We start from the raw sequence: 15,620 nt of genomic DNA, 5'->3' as shown, positions 1-15,620 counted from the left end.
TTGGCAAAGATTAGCAAGGGAGGCGAAATTATCTGCCTTGTGACCATAAACTTGGGTCTGCAATGCAGTCATATCCGGCAGACTGTTTTTCAGTGCATCTTTCTCTCTCTCTCTTGCTGAGTGACTAATGTTTCCAAACATGTAACACACCATTGTTTGTATGTGCATGAAAAGCATCTAAGAATGTCCTGAATACTGAAATTATACTGGGGTAATACATTTATATATATACATATAATACATTTGCAAAAGTAAAAGAAGAGAACAATGAAGATAATAGAAATCTTGAGGATGGATAATGGCTATGATGGTTGAGGGATATATCAACGTGAATAATGAAAAGATCATTATTATTTCCACGATTCAAAATTCGAGCCGTCATATATATATATATAGGTATTCTGTTAAAACCTAGTCTAATTAACGTTTACTCCAATTAGAGTCTTTTACTTCATAAATCTTCGATTATATTCCAAAAAAAGATTAGGTCCCGTGACATGACAAGTTTGACCCACTTCATTATAATATAATATCTGTCTATATCTATATATATTTTATATGTATATATATGTAAAATCGAAAGCATTCTACCTTCCTTCTATATGTACCAAAACTAAATTTTAGTGGTTAGGATTAATTACAAACTTTGTTTGCTCTCAAAGAATATATATATATATCTATATGAATTTTGACTCACGAGATAACAATGGATTTTTATGTGACAAGAGTATATGTAATTCTAAATTTTATTATACAAATGTAGACATTAACTATTAATAACAATTCATTGATTTATCTCTTTTACGAATCTTTTTGCGATTAAATATATATTGTAACGTCGCATTTTGTTGCGTACAAATAACCTAAAATATTAGAAATTTAGTAAAAAAAAAAACAACACCAGAGTGGGACTACAGCCATTATGACTGTAAAATGTTAAATTTGTATTAATTATTTTCTAATAATACCCACTTCATTTTCTTTAAATAATTAAATTATCATATCAATAAACCAACTTGCCAAAGTCGACAGATTAATAGTCGACTTCTAATAAATAAAATCGATTCTGATTTGTTCTTTGGTTCTGTTATGAAAACTCTCGCGAGACATTGAGGATTCTCGCCCGGTCACAAAGACGTTGAGGACATAAATATCTATCATTAAAATTAGAAGTCATCAAGGGAAGAGCTTCCTGGTATATATATATTTGGATGAGAGTTCTGAATATTCAAGATCACCAGGAAGACGAAATTGCTGTTTTGTTGACGATCTGTTAAAATACTACTAGCAGCCATTTTCCTATGGACTTCTTACATCGATCAATTCAACATCTGATAGTTTAGGAATCTACGTTACCAACGGCTGCGTATCGATTATCGATTGCGGACATTGTATTGAATATATTAATTAATCTAAATGACACCGAGAAGAGAGGTCGCTAATTAGCGACGCTTTCGAGTTTGACTTTTCGACCATTTTACTCTCATTCTCATCCTGGTGTTCGTCGAGTTAGTGTCATTCTCTTTTGGTGAAATATTTCAAAATGTAAAGTGTAAAATTCAGACGATGCAATGATCGTCGTCGTCATCATTTACATTTGGACAGTGAGTCCTAATTAATTTAATTAATGGTCGTTTTCTTCAGATTCGATCTCATTATTATTAAAATATTATTGAATAAATAAAATTTGAATCTTGTCTTTCGATCTTCTGCTAGTTTTGATTTTTTCTAAATTTTGAAGTGAATATTAATAATTAATATAATTGTTGTAAATTTTGTGTAATTAATGGCGTTTATCCTTATCCTCCCTCTCCGAGGTCTATTGTTGCTGTAAGATAACAAAGTATCTGAGCTGGGTTTTTCCTATGTAAAACTATAAACAGGGACGTAAGCAGGGAAGGGGCGGTTTGGGGACTCAAACCCCCCTTTGATATTTTGTCATAGCTATGCCTTTCAATATAAGTTAAAGATTTTTAAGGCCTGAGCCACAAAACCCCTTAAGAAATTTAATTCTCGCTACGCCCCTGAATTATAAACTTTTACTTTGTCGGTTTATTTAACTATTTTCTGATTTAGTTATTTTTTTAATAAAATGGGAAAGCAGTTTTTATAAAATTATTACAAACAATCACGATAAAATAAAATATAAAATGCGGATATTTTTTATAGATAAATATATATTTTCTCTCTCTCTCTTTTATTCTTTTCTGCAATATCAATTGTGTAACAAAAGCCAGATAGAAGAAACCCTATACACCCGTATATTTAACGATTAGAGGGAAAATCACACCAATAAAAAAATTTATTAATCCTATTTGACTACGGAACCGGAAATATATTATCACGTTAAATATAATCTCGTTCAACAGTCTTTCTCTCTCTCTCTCTCTCTTGGTTCTTATTTTCCAACAACTCGAGAATTAATGTCTACGTAGAAAAATGCATTGAAATGACTGTATATATCTAAATGTAAAGATCGATTTTCTGCCCCTAATGCATTTCTATATAATTGAAACAAATTTGTTTTTTTTATACCAATGATGCTATAATTCACTGAAAATAATACGAATATACCAGTGCAGAAATTGAAAAGTGTGTTTTCTATGAAACTGAACTATTTTGTGAAATTATTTTTATTGTAAATTTAAATAACAGTTTTTACAATTTTTATTTCTAACTTATATTCTACTTAAGATTGTTTGCATAAACAGTACATAAAACACTTAAGAATTATTTTGAAAAATCATGCACGCATGGGGAATCGAACCTAGGACCCTTGGGACGCGAACCGTGTACTCTGACCGCACAGCCACGTTCACTTACAGATTGTTTTGTCTAATACTTCCTCTTGAATATTAAGGCTGTTCTACCTTCTGTTTATGATAAAAAAATAAATACATTTTTTAATTTTTACATATGATAATAGTTTACAATCTTTTTAAAATAATTTATCAAAAATACCAGAAAATAAATGTTGTCAAATTGTTAATGTTAATTATTATTTAATTATTTATCAATGTAATTATTAATACTAAATTTGTGCATCTAAAAATAATTTAAAATCGTTTCTAAATAATTTATCAAAAATATCAGAAATAAATTTTGTCATTTTTTTTTGTAACATTACAAATCTATTTACATTTTCCCAATAGGGAATACTGGGAAGGTCCTAATCCAATCCCTATTTTAAATACAGGGCAAAGTGAGTTAATTTCTGTAACGGCAATATTAATATTACAAATTTCTTCAAAAAAAAACAACAACAAAAATCACACAATAAAAAACAAATAAACATCGTTTCGCTGTTTTCATAAAAAAAATTTTAACATTGGCTATTTTAAAAGTGAAATGCAATCCCTTTTATAAAACTATTGTGATCTGTATCTGTATGTTTGGTACATAACAGAATCTATTTTTCGCGCAGAATTTGTTTCTGATAATCTCTGGAAACACCTGTTTGGCACATTGCCAACTGGGGTCTTCTCTCTGAACAACGTTACACAATCCCACAGAAGTGTTTCTGTTGTACATTTACAATAGTGCGTGAACAATATATAAATTGCTGATTCTTCGCGTATCGTACAATTTAGTTATTGTTATTATTAAAATTTTTTTTTAATTTAACAAAAATTAAATTATAATCTTCAAGGTTAATTATTGAATTTATTATAAAATATCTGAAGGCTTTACCATGACAATTCTGTGATTCCCTATGCTCTCTAATTTTCATTTAAAAAATAAATTATAATGCTATGAATAAAAGTGACAATTGATTTTTTTTGATTTGATGATTTTTCAAATTTTTTACCATCAGTCGGCAAGGTAGATATCGTTGTCGGTAAATTTTTATACTTTTATTTTTCAAAAATTTTATTATCAGTCGGTAAGGTAGATTTCTAGATCGGTAATTTTTTATATTTTTATTTTTCATAAAACTGTTTTACCATCAGTCGGTAAACTAAATTGGGGCAATAATTTTTTTAAAAAATTTATTTTTCAAAATGTTTACTATCAGTCGTTAAGGCAGATTTTTAAGTTAGTAATTTTTATATTTTCGTTTTTCAAAATTTTTATTATCCGTCGGTAAGGTAGATTTCTATGTCGGTAATTTTCCTATGGTTCGCAAGATTTTAGCAATGGTTTATAAGTACGAATAATGTTTATTGTAGCATGGAAAACGTACATGAGAATTGGTGATTGAGATTTTTGCTAAGGTTTAAACTATGGGTCTAGTCGTTCTTACGTTACGTGAAGAATCACCAACAAATATGTTTGTACAAAAAATGGAATAACGAATTAATTTTTTTTTTTTTAATAGAAATATATTATAATGAAACGATTAAATATTGAATTAGATTATTATAATATGTAGTTGCGCATTTCTGAAATTTGAGAACCTCATTCTCTTAAGAACCTCTTTGTGAAGTGACTCAATCCTCTCATTTCTAATTTGCAGTAACTATTTAGTTTAAATCCACAGTGTAATCGGAAATGTTATTTGGATTTAAACGTCCCTTAGTCTTATTGAAGAGAGCTCTTAGAGATTACCTATAATATCTAAACTAGTTACCTGTTACTTCAGAATAACACTTTATAAATAAAGTTCTTTAAATAAAGTTTAATTAAAAAACTTTCTGTGATAATTTTTTGTAATATCAATATTAAAAGGAAAATATTAACAAAAACAATGCAAATATTATATTATATATTATAATATTATATTCAGAAAAATAAAAATTCCTACAATAAAGAAATTATTTTTTATTTATAAAATTCAAAAATAGAGAAAAATCATATATAAATATTTTTTTTTAAATGCCAAATGGTAACAAAGCACCTTAAGATATACTTTTCTTCTTTCTCTCTCAAAAAAAAAAGAAAAAAAACTTAAAATTTGTTTCCAATTAAGGCAAAAATTTTTGACAGCGATAAAACCCCAAAACTTTTATAAGAAACTTAGATTCAAAAGTGCTTGGAAAGTCGCTTGAGTTGGCGAGAATTATGCATCCAGTGTATAACCGTGCGCGACTACCGAACGAAGTTTAGCTGGCGGGTAAAACTTATAAAACTTGTCTGATATATGATATACACTTGTACCTTTCACATAATGTTTTGTATCGAGTGTTTCATATAAAACCTCAACAAATAAAGACAAAAACAATAATAGGTTTTCGCTTTTGGCTCAAGTTATAAATTATTTATATTCTTTATAACTTTTTGACTGTTATTATTTGTCCAATATGATAAATGTTGTTCTATAGAAAATATCTTGATAAATGTAATGTCGATAATGTATATATATATTAATATTTTTTCTATTCCTTTATAATTATATTATAATTATAATTTTCCTATTTGTTCTAGTTTAATTTTTTTTCTAACAGTGTTAAATTTCAAATGTAAATTAAAACAAATAAAAATCCTAACTTAAAAATAAAGTTTCAAATCAAATAAATAAAAAAAAAATTGTCTGAAAAAGTATTTCTTTAATTTAGAAAAAGTATTTTTTTGAGCCATGCAATCAAGTCAAGAATGACAACATTAAATTTATTAGCGCTCTGATAACATTCAATTATATTTGAGATGAAATGTCTGATTTAATTTTGGTAATTCTACTGATAATACGTTTCGCTCGACTGTCGGAATGAAATTTGCTTATACTACTGGCGGTCTATCTTCATTGTCTGGGATTTTCGGGGATACCTTAGAGACTTAAATCTGTGCAGAGATTAGATTATATAATTTAACTGTAAAATTTATTGTACAAAATATAAACCATTGGTCATATAAATAAAAAATTAAATTTAAAAATTACAATAATAAATTAGTTAATAATAAGTTGTTACGTAATTTTGTTTAATAAAATAATTTTTAAATATCAGATTTTTTAAAAATAAAACTTAGGATCATGAAAGGAATTTGCCAATTTAGCAGTGAGAAATAAGAGGGAAAAAAAGTGAAGAAAGAAAAGAATAAGGGAATTACTGACCCTACGCGCAAGTTTTCTGATTCTTTGTTAAAAAAAAGAAAGAGAGAGAGAGGAAAAAATTAGGACACAAAATTAAGTCACAAAAAAGTTTGGACTATATATCTCACTTACTTTTCAGTGATTTTATATTCGTTTAATTTATTAAATAACAAGTAATTAAAGATAGTTACAGTCTCTTGTAATTTTATTGTAAAAAAATATAATATTTTTATATTAAAAATAAAATATTATCATGAATACTGAAAACACTGTAATTACTAACAATTAATTACAAACTAAATTCTTCCTTTTTTCTCACAACAAAAAAGTATCCTGAATACTGAAAACACTGTAATCACTTTAAAAAAATGTTAAACAACTAAAAATAATATATGTATAACGACGAAATAATAACTATATAATTCTAATCAAATATAAGCAATATTTAGTATCAAATTATATATCAACTCAATTCCAGGAGCAGCTGATACCGAAAATTCTAAGAAATGTAAGAATCAGTTTTCTATAACAAAAAGACATAAAGCTAATATTTTTTAAAATAAATGTTTTACAAATAAAGATTTGAATCCATTAAAAATATAAATAAACTTATAAATTGGTGCGATTCGCTTTTGTCAAGGTTGGGTAGCTACCTTGATTTAAATATTTTCTTTAAGGTGTGCTTTCATCATTGTTTGTTTATATCATGTTGATTCAATTATAGTTTCCAGGTTATACATATAATCACGAAAGATAAAAGAAATTAATTTATACAACATATGCATAAATTATATTTTTTAAGCTCATTTGTATTTAAATAAAATTATTTTTATTTGAAACATTTGTAGAAATAAAGGTGCATAAATAGAATAAACATGACAGAGGGGATTACCCTATGCATTTGGTGACAGTAGGTATATGATAGCACTACTGAAAAAGTTGTGTATTTTTGTGTCAGTTTGTTATTCATTGAAAGTGATTACAGTGTTTTCAGTATTCAGGATAATTTTTTGTGGTGAGAAAAAATGAAAAATTTAGTTTGTAATTAATTGTTAGTGATTACAGTGTTTTCAGTATTCATAATAATAATAATTAAAATTCTTTATGTCCCAATTAATTATAAATATAGTAAAATCTGTTTTTCGTAAAAAAGACTTTCAAATTCTTGTAAAACTCCGTATATCATAACGTCTTTGGGTCAATCCATTATATTTCGAATGAAGTCGTCGCTGACTAATTTTTAAAAATTATAATACTTTGCAGGAATGATTTTGAAGTTATCAAGATCACGAAATGAAAAGAATTTTATTAAAATTTTAATTATTTATTGCAAAATATGAATTTAAAGTACATGAGGTGCTGAAAACTGTCAATTTTTTAGCCATTAGAAAATATGCAAAAATACGTAGAATTTACCATAAAAATAAAAAATTTTTTTTGTAATTTACTAAGAATGAATAAATTTATCATTATCAATTGATGTAATTATTTAAATATGTGAAATAATATATAAAATATGATTTTCAAGTTCGCCTGTCAAATAACCTAAATTTGCAAATTTCATCTATTAAATGTGAGAAAGAGAAGTCATTAAATTAAAAAAAACCTTACCAAATATAAAGTACCTGTGACTAACTTTTAGTTTTTCTTAGCACTTTTTTCCTTTTTTCTTCATAAATGTGAAATAAAAAGCAATAAAAATTGGCACTTTGCTTATTTTCACTATTTTCAAATGTAAATAACTTTCTTGGAGAAAACTGAAAAATTACAAAACTTGGTCAATATCTAATTGATCACTAACTACACACACTGGAAAAAAATTCGCTTTGGTCCCGAAGATACTTTTTGAGATAATTATGTTTAAATTTTTCACAATTTTTATCAGGTTAATGCATGTGATTTTTATAAAATTGAAGTTAGTTCAAAATGTTTAACCAATAAAACCTAACTTCGAACCTTAAAAAACTACATGTATTAACCTGATAAAAATTGTGAAAAGTTTAAACTTAATTATTTCAAAAAGTATCTTCGGGACCAAAGCGAATTTTTTTCCAGTGTATGTATTTAGTGATCAATTAGATATTGCCCAAGTTTTGTAATTTTTCAGTTTTCTCCAAGAAAGTTATTTACATTTGAAAATAGTGAAAATAAGCAAAGTGCCAATTTTTATTGCTTTTTATTTCACATTTATGAAGAAAAAAGGAAAAAAGTGCTAAGAAAAACTAAAAGTTAGTCACAGGTACTTTATATTTGGTAAGGTTTTTTTCAATTTAATGACTTCTCTTTCTCACATTTAATAGATGAAATTTGCAAATTTAGGTTATTTGACAGGCGAACTTGAAAATCATATTTTATATATTATTTCACATATTTAAATAATTATATCAATTGATAATGATAAATATATTCATTCTTAGTAAATTACAACAATTTTTTTTTATTTTTATGGTAAATTCTGTTCTTTTTGCATATTTTCTAATGGCTAAAAAATTGACAGTTTTCAGCACCTCATAAACTTTAAATTCATATTTTGCAATAAATAATTAAAATTTTAATAAAATTCTTTTCATTTCGTGATCTTGATAACTTCAAAATCATTCCTGCAAAGTATTATAATTTTTAAAAATTAGTCAGCGACGACTTCAGTCGAAATATAATGGATTGACCCCTTTATGAAACGTTGCGTTGCTTACACAATACTTAACCTAACTTATTTTCCACATGTCATATGATTCTATGTTTTTGTCAGTTAATGGTTGTGATTCAACTAAAATTGATCAAAAAATACATTATAATATTAATAATTAAAAAAAAATTTTTTAAATAATTTAATTTTTTACACAACTTTTCTCATATTATAAAAATTTCTAAATAATGCTAACAGGTATGTTCTGATTTTAATAACAAAAAGATTTAAAAAATTTTAAATTACTACATAAACAATATTCTTTTCAGAAATGATCCTTTATTTGATTCACAACTATTCTTAAAATTTAATTCCTCAGAATTAATTGGTACGTATTTTTCTTTTTTCGCATTTTTTGAATTTATAACCTTAAAAGTAGTTCTAATTGTAACATTACTCTTTTAGATGAAATAAATTCTGATGAGGGAATCGGTACAGATTCCGAAACGTTAAAGATGTTTCTTAATATCTTTTACTTGTCCTATAAAAAGCCATTAAACCAAATTTTACTATATTTTTTTAAAGTCATTTGTATTTAAATAACATTTTTTTTAATTGAAACATTTGTAGAAATGAAGGTGCAGAAATAGAATAAACATAACAGAGGGGATGAGCCTGTGCATTTGGTGACGGTAGGCACATGATAGCACTACTGAAAAAGTTGTGTATTTTTGTGTCAGTTTGTTATTCATTGAAAGTGATTACAGTGTTTTCAGAATAATTTTTTGTGGTGAGAAAAAATGAAGAATTTAGTTTGTAATTAATTGTTAGTGATTACAGTGTTTTCAGTATTCATGATAATATTTTTGGTGAGAAAAAATTGAGTGTTAGTTTGTAATTGTAATAGTGATTTCAGTATACATGATAATTTTTTTATGAGAAAAAATTGTGTGATAATTTGTAACTAATTATCAGTGATTACAGTGATTTCACTATTAAAAATAATTTTTTAAAAATTTTTACAGTGATTTCAGTTTTTGTGTTAAAGAAGTTATAAAATGGTCAAGAAAAATATATTGTGTATTGTATTCTTTTTCTTTGTTATTGTGATATTTAAATGAAATTATCTGTTTACTAACTTGATAAGCAAACTTTTGAGATGATTGACTTGGTCTACGCAAAAATGTATTTAATCATAGTAATAATTATATGTTGCATTTTCACGAATTCGGTTTTGGGAATCTTAAATTTTTTCTTGAAAGTCAACAAACATAAAAAATATTGTTAAAAATTATGTATATATATACAAAATTAAACATTTAAAATTAATAAATAAATTTTATGATTCGTTCAAAATTTTATGTTATTAAATTACAAAAAATTAACACGCGCGCGTCCGGTCTCGTATTTGACATAAAGTAACAACCGATCTATTAAAAATTTTAAACTTATCTCAATATAAACATTTAAAAATTGTTCATAAATAAATAGTTTAACAATAAATCGTTAATTTTTATTGCCTCGTTCAAATTTAATTTTTAATTAAACTGAATTAAATCGAGATAAAGTTAGGGAAGATAATAGATTCTTTTTGAATTAGGAAATATAAATAAAATTATTAAAATTTAATCTGTTACATAACAATAGCAATAATTAAATTGTATATATGTTGTGAGATAAAATATGAATTTAATAGTCTCTTGTCAAGTTATAGATCGGGTGACATAAATAGATCAGTAACACTGGTGCGCGTCTACGATCGATAGAATATAGTGGTTATGAACGATCGCTTATTTGCGACTACCTATTTATCATTTAGCTGAACAATTATGTCACCTCCGACGATAATATCGTTACTTTTGCCTGGTGCATGACGAACGATACCAACATATATATATATAGTTTGTCGCGCTTTTACACGAGCTGCACGTCAGACAGAAGAACGTATTTATTCTACGTGTTTTGCGAACTTTCACAAATTAGCTTTCCACGGAAATGGATAGGCGAAGAGTAACAGAGAAAGGGAGAGAGAGAGAGAGAGAGAGAACTAAAAGAGGGTAAAAAATACTTTGGTAGGGTTCAGGGCAGATGTAACTATGAGAACAATGCGAAAATTGTTCGTTACTAAATTCAAGTGGAGAGTTTTCTCTCTCGCTAAATATTGTATTCTCGCATAGAGTCAACAAAAATTTTATGAGAGATAAATATTCTCACTCGATTTTTCATTATTAAATGTGAACAAATTTTTTTTTTTTATCTTCAATCTTTTATTTTTTTGCTTTTTATTATTTAATGTCAATAAAACACATGAATTTATTTTTCCAACACTATATAAAATTTATTATAAATTAATGAATTCATATATAGAAATAGAAATAAAAATAGAAACTACGATCTATAAATAATAATTTTTTAAATCCATTATAATAAATGACTAAATATTAAATTAGTAAATTAACCCATTTTGAAAGGCGAAAAAAAATAGATATAGATCTTTTGCCTCGTGTAATTTAAATCCCTTTTCATATATATCTATAAGTAAAAATAAAATATATCCCCGACGGTATATGTATATAAAAATATACGATATTAAATATTATCCTACAATTTAATTAAAATTAATTTCACTATATACTTAGAAAAGCTCAGCTCTTCACTAATTCAAACGAGCGAAGCAGCACATGTTGCTCTTAAATGAAAATATCTTGTAATTAGTTTACACGCGTAAAAGTCGCTTTTTCTAATTTTAATAACGCAAAACTCTTTACGTTAACTGGTTTTCATTCTCGGTAACAGAATCATTTAACAAGTAATGAATTTCCTCTTCGCTTATACATATATAGTAAATGAAATTCTAAAGAAATGTGTATACCGTCATATTTATAAATCATTTTTTTTATATATAATTAGAAAAAAAGAAAAGGAAAATAATTTACTAGATCATATATTATATACTTTGTATATCTAATTTCTTCGTGTGTATTAAATTTAGATACTCCAAAAAAAAAAGAAAAAGTTAAATGAAGTTTTTCATTTACGAAGTAAATATCTGTCCATCATTTTCATATTTTTAAACGCAACACGTAAGCAAATTTTTTATTTTTTTTCACTCCAGTAAAATTCTGTTTTAAACCTTTTGCACGCTTCTTTATTTTATGAGAGAGAGCAAGATGTACAATTTTTTTTTTTTTTTGAAACTAGAATTCCATTTGCGTGAACTGTTACGTATATATTTAAATATTGTGAAACGATTTTAAATACAAAAAACAATCACTCTGCGGCCAATTTGTTGTAAATGCAAATTTTCCACACTCGCAATTTAATTTTAAAAACAATTTCACATTTTGTTTAAAAAAACCTGGCACTATTTTTTTGTATAATTGATGAAAAATAAACTTTTAAAATTAAAACTTAATTTATTACAATTTAATTTTATAATAAAAATGGAAAAAAGTTTATTTTACTCAAATTAAAGAGGAAATTTATTTAAATTTGTAATAAAAATTCTCTTTTTGCCTTTAAATAATGTCTTTTATTAAATATTTTTAACATTGAAATAAAAAATTTTTAAATTTGATATTTCTCGTTTGTAACATTTTTTTTTAGCAAATATATAAAAATATATTATTGTATAGAAAAAAAATATAAATAATAATAATAATAATAATAATAATACAAAAAACTTTCTCTTCAGTTCGTGAAAAATGTGAAGAGCATTCTAATTTTCAAAGTCTCGCGATCAGAATAAGTTTGTCGACAGGCGCGGAATACGAAGAGAATAACAGTATTACTGAAAAGGCTCAACTTCCACAAGTGGTGCATATTAACGTGCCAGCAAAGCAACTGCACCACAATTTTTATATTCCAACCTCATCTGATATCTACATTTCAATTTCATCAGTCTCGACTCGATGATGGAAAAATTTCAAAACTGACTTTTTGTATTAACATTGATTATAGATTTATAAACCGTATTAATATATAAATAATTTTGTAGCGTACAAATAACCTAAAATAATATCAACTCTGATTTATCATTTTGTTTTATATGAAAAACACTTGCGAGGCATTAAGGATTCTCATCGGATTACAAAGATGTTAAGGACATCATTAACGATCATTGAGATTGGAAGTCGACAAGGAAAGAGCTTCCTGGTGTATATATTCGGATGAGTTCCTAATATTCAAGAACACTAGAAAGACGAAAATGCTGTTTTGTTGACGATCTGTTAAAATACTACTAGCAGCCATTTTCCTATGGACTTCTTATATCGATCAATTCAACATCTGATAGTTTAGGAATCTACGTTACCGACGGCCGCGTATCGATTATCGATTGCGGATATTGTATTGAATATTAATTAATATAAATGACACCGAGAAGAGAGGTCGCTAATTAGCGACGCTTTCGAGTTTGACTTGTCGGCCATTTTACTCTCATTCTCATCCTGGTGTTCATCGAGTTAGTGTCATTCTCTTTTGGTGAAATATTTCAAAATGTAAAGTGTAAAATTCAGACGAGGTAATAATCGTCGTTGTCATCATTTAAATTCGAACAGTGAGTCCCAATTATTTTAATTTAAGGTCGTTTTCTTCAGATTCGATCTCATTATTATTAAAATATAATTGAATAAATAAAATTTGAATTTTCTCCTTCGGTCTTCTGCCAATTTTGACTTTTTCTAAATTTTGAAGTGAATATTAATAAATAATTTAATTGTTATAAATTTTGTGTAATTAATGGTGTATATCCTTATCCCCCCTCTCCGAAGTCTATTGTTGTTGTCAGGTAACAATGTATCCGAGCTGGGTTTTTCCTATGTAAAATTGTAAACTTTTACTTTGACAGGTTATTTAACTATTTTCTGGTTTAGTTATTTTTCATTCGAAAGAGCAGAAAAAAACTTTCGAAAACATATAGGTTAGTTTTTTTCATCCGGTATAGTTATGATTTTTAAAAAAATCCACTGTTCATATTTGACCAAAGTTTGAATCCCCTTACCCCTCTACAGTTTTGGATAAAAATTAATAATAATTTATGGGAAAAGTAGTCACTCATAATACTAAATGTCACGTACATTGCAGCGCGATCTAAGAAAAAATTTTGTTTGAATTGTTACATTTCAGAAATTTTGCCTTATATATTAAATAAATACGTGATGGCGCCAATCTTACTTCACTCTTGTTATAAATTGCAAAAGAAAGTTTTCCTTTTCATTTGTATATATCAGTAATTTTATGCAATCGTGGACGATAATTTCTCCTGCTAAATCAATGACGAAAATATCAGTTTTAGTTAATCGTCACGAACACTTATTTTCAGAAAAACTGTGGATCAATAAATAATGTGTTGGTAAAAGTAAAACTTCATAGCACGCAACATTTTTTTTCTCTATTATAATTGTAAAATATAATTTTAAATATAAAACAAAAAAATTAACTGTAAATAATATTTAGGGTGGCTATCACTGAAAAAAGTATCATTGATTGGAAAAAATTCATGTAGTTTTTCGAATTTGATCCATTAATTTTTTTAATTCAAAAAAATCTACTTCCATCTAGTAAAATCTTTTTGGATTAAAAAAATATAAAAATAAAATAACAAAGAAAAAATGGAGGAATTAAATAAAAAATTTTAATTTCTGTTTCAGAATTAGTGACATGGCTATGTGGCTACCGTACTGGATATACGACCACTAGGACCAGAGTTCGATTCTTCCTGATTACGACATTTTTTTTATTTTAGAATTTTATTAATTTTTATTTTCATACTTTTTTAAATTGTTATATAATCATGCAATTTTAAAATAAAAAATATTTCTCGACAATTATTAATAATTTAAATGATATAAATCTATATCGATTTTTTATATATTAGTATTTAAGATTAAAAAAAGAAAAATGTAATGCTCTCTCTCTCTCTTTCTCTCTCTCCCAAAATTGCATCCTCCATTGAATGTGCACCTTCAAAGATTTAATCTTTCTCCATAATTCTCACATGTAGCACCGTCTAACTAGAAAGTAATGAATCGGGTATTAAATCGCTCTACTTATAAGACCTATGAGAACAGATTTAATCCGCAATAACTGATTCTCTTTATGTAGCAACGGGACGATCATGGTACGATTTTCCAGTAACAAATTTTATGCAAATCCTAAATTTCCCCCATTCGTAAATTTATACAGTCGACATAAACTTTGGAAAATGTATTTCTGTATAAATTATAATAAAGAATGAAAATAAATAAAATTGGAGGGTGTTAAAATTTTACATTAATTTAAAATATATTTGTTAATATAGGTTTTTTTATACAGTGGAAATAATTCTGGAGAATTTGAGAAATATTTCTCGAATTATGTCCTAGAAACTCTTCTATAATATTAAAATCTTAAATTCGGTTAACCCCTTCGCAGTCTAGTAGCAAAAATTGTTTGTGTGGGCCCAAAACGGTCCAAGAAAAAGTTTCCATGTCAAGGGATTAAATATATATTTTTTATTCTTTAGAAAAGAAATTATAATTGTCCAAATTTAATCATAGGTAAGTTTCACGTGAAATCGGCCATATAAGTTATCTTGACATTTCAGTGTGGTAAACTGTTTCATACATATTAATTCCCAATGGAGTAAACTCGAGTACTTTGATTCAACTTTCATAATAATTAAAAGATATAGATTTTATTAATAAATTAAATTACGTAAGATTTTTTTAACGTTAATTAATTACGTACGTATACAATTTTTATTTTATATTTTTCAATTTAATTTTCCTTTTTCTTTAAAAAAAAAAAAAAAATTCATTCATCTTATGAATTAGAAATTTAATGATGAAAACATAATAAATGAAGTAATAAAAAAATTACTTCATGTACCCGACTTTGAGGGAAGTTTATAAAACTCTCATTTCAAATATATACATTTATTGATTAGTTTTTCAGCAACCATTACTGGAAGGCAAAGACTACTTGGAAAAAGGAATGTGTTTGTATGTGTACCTATATATATAAATATATATATATATATATAAA

General features: G+C 26.1%; 1 long non-coding RNA gene across 2 annotated transcripts in view; it reads left to right on the top strand.

The window, feature by feature from the left end:
• Positions 1 to 14,777, top strand: part of LOC127277766 (uncharacterized) — a 209,552-nt gene extending 194,775 nt beyond the window's left edge. For both annotated transcript variants that reach the window (XR_007842405.1, XR_007842404.1), the window contains one exon: positions 14,246 to 14,777. This is a non-coding gene — a long non-coding RNA (uncharacterized LOC127277766). The remainder of the gene's footprint in view (positions 1 to 14,245) is intronic.
• Positions 14,778 to 15,620: the final 843 nt, after the last annotated feature.

Source organism: Leptopilina boulardi, unplaced genomic scaffold (genome assembly GCF_019393585.1).
Source record: "Leptopilina boulardi isolate dan_hultmark-lab unplaced genomic scaffold, ZJU_Lbou_2.1 LbouV2_179, whole genome shotgun sequence".
NCBI lineage: Eukaryota > Metazoa > Arthropoda > Insecta > Hymenoptera > Figitidae > Leptopilina > Leptopilina boulardi.
This window is presented reverse-complemented; position numbering and strand designations above follow the sequence as displayed.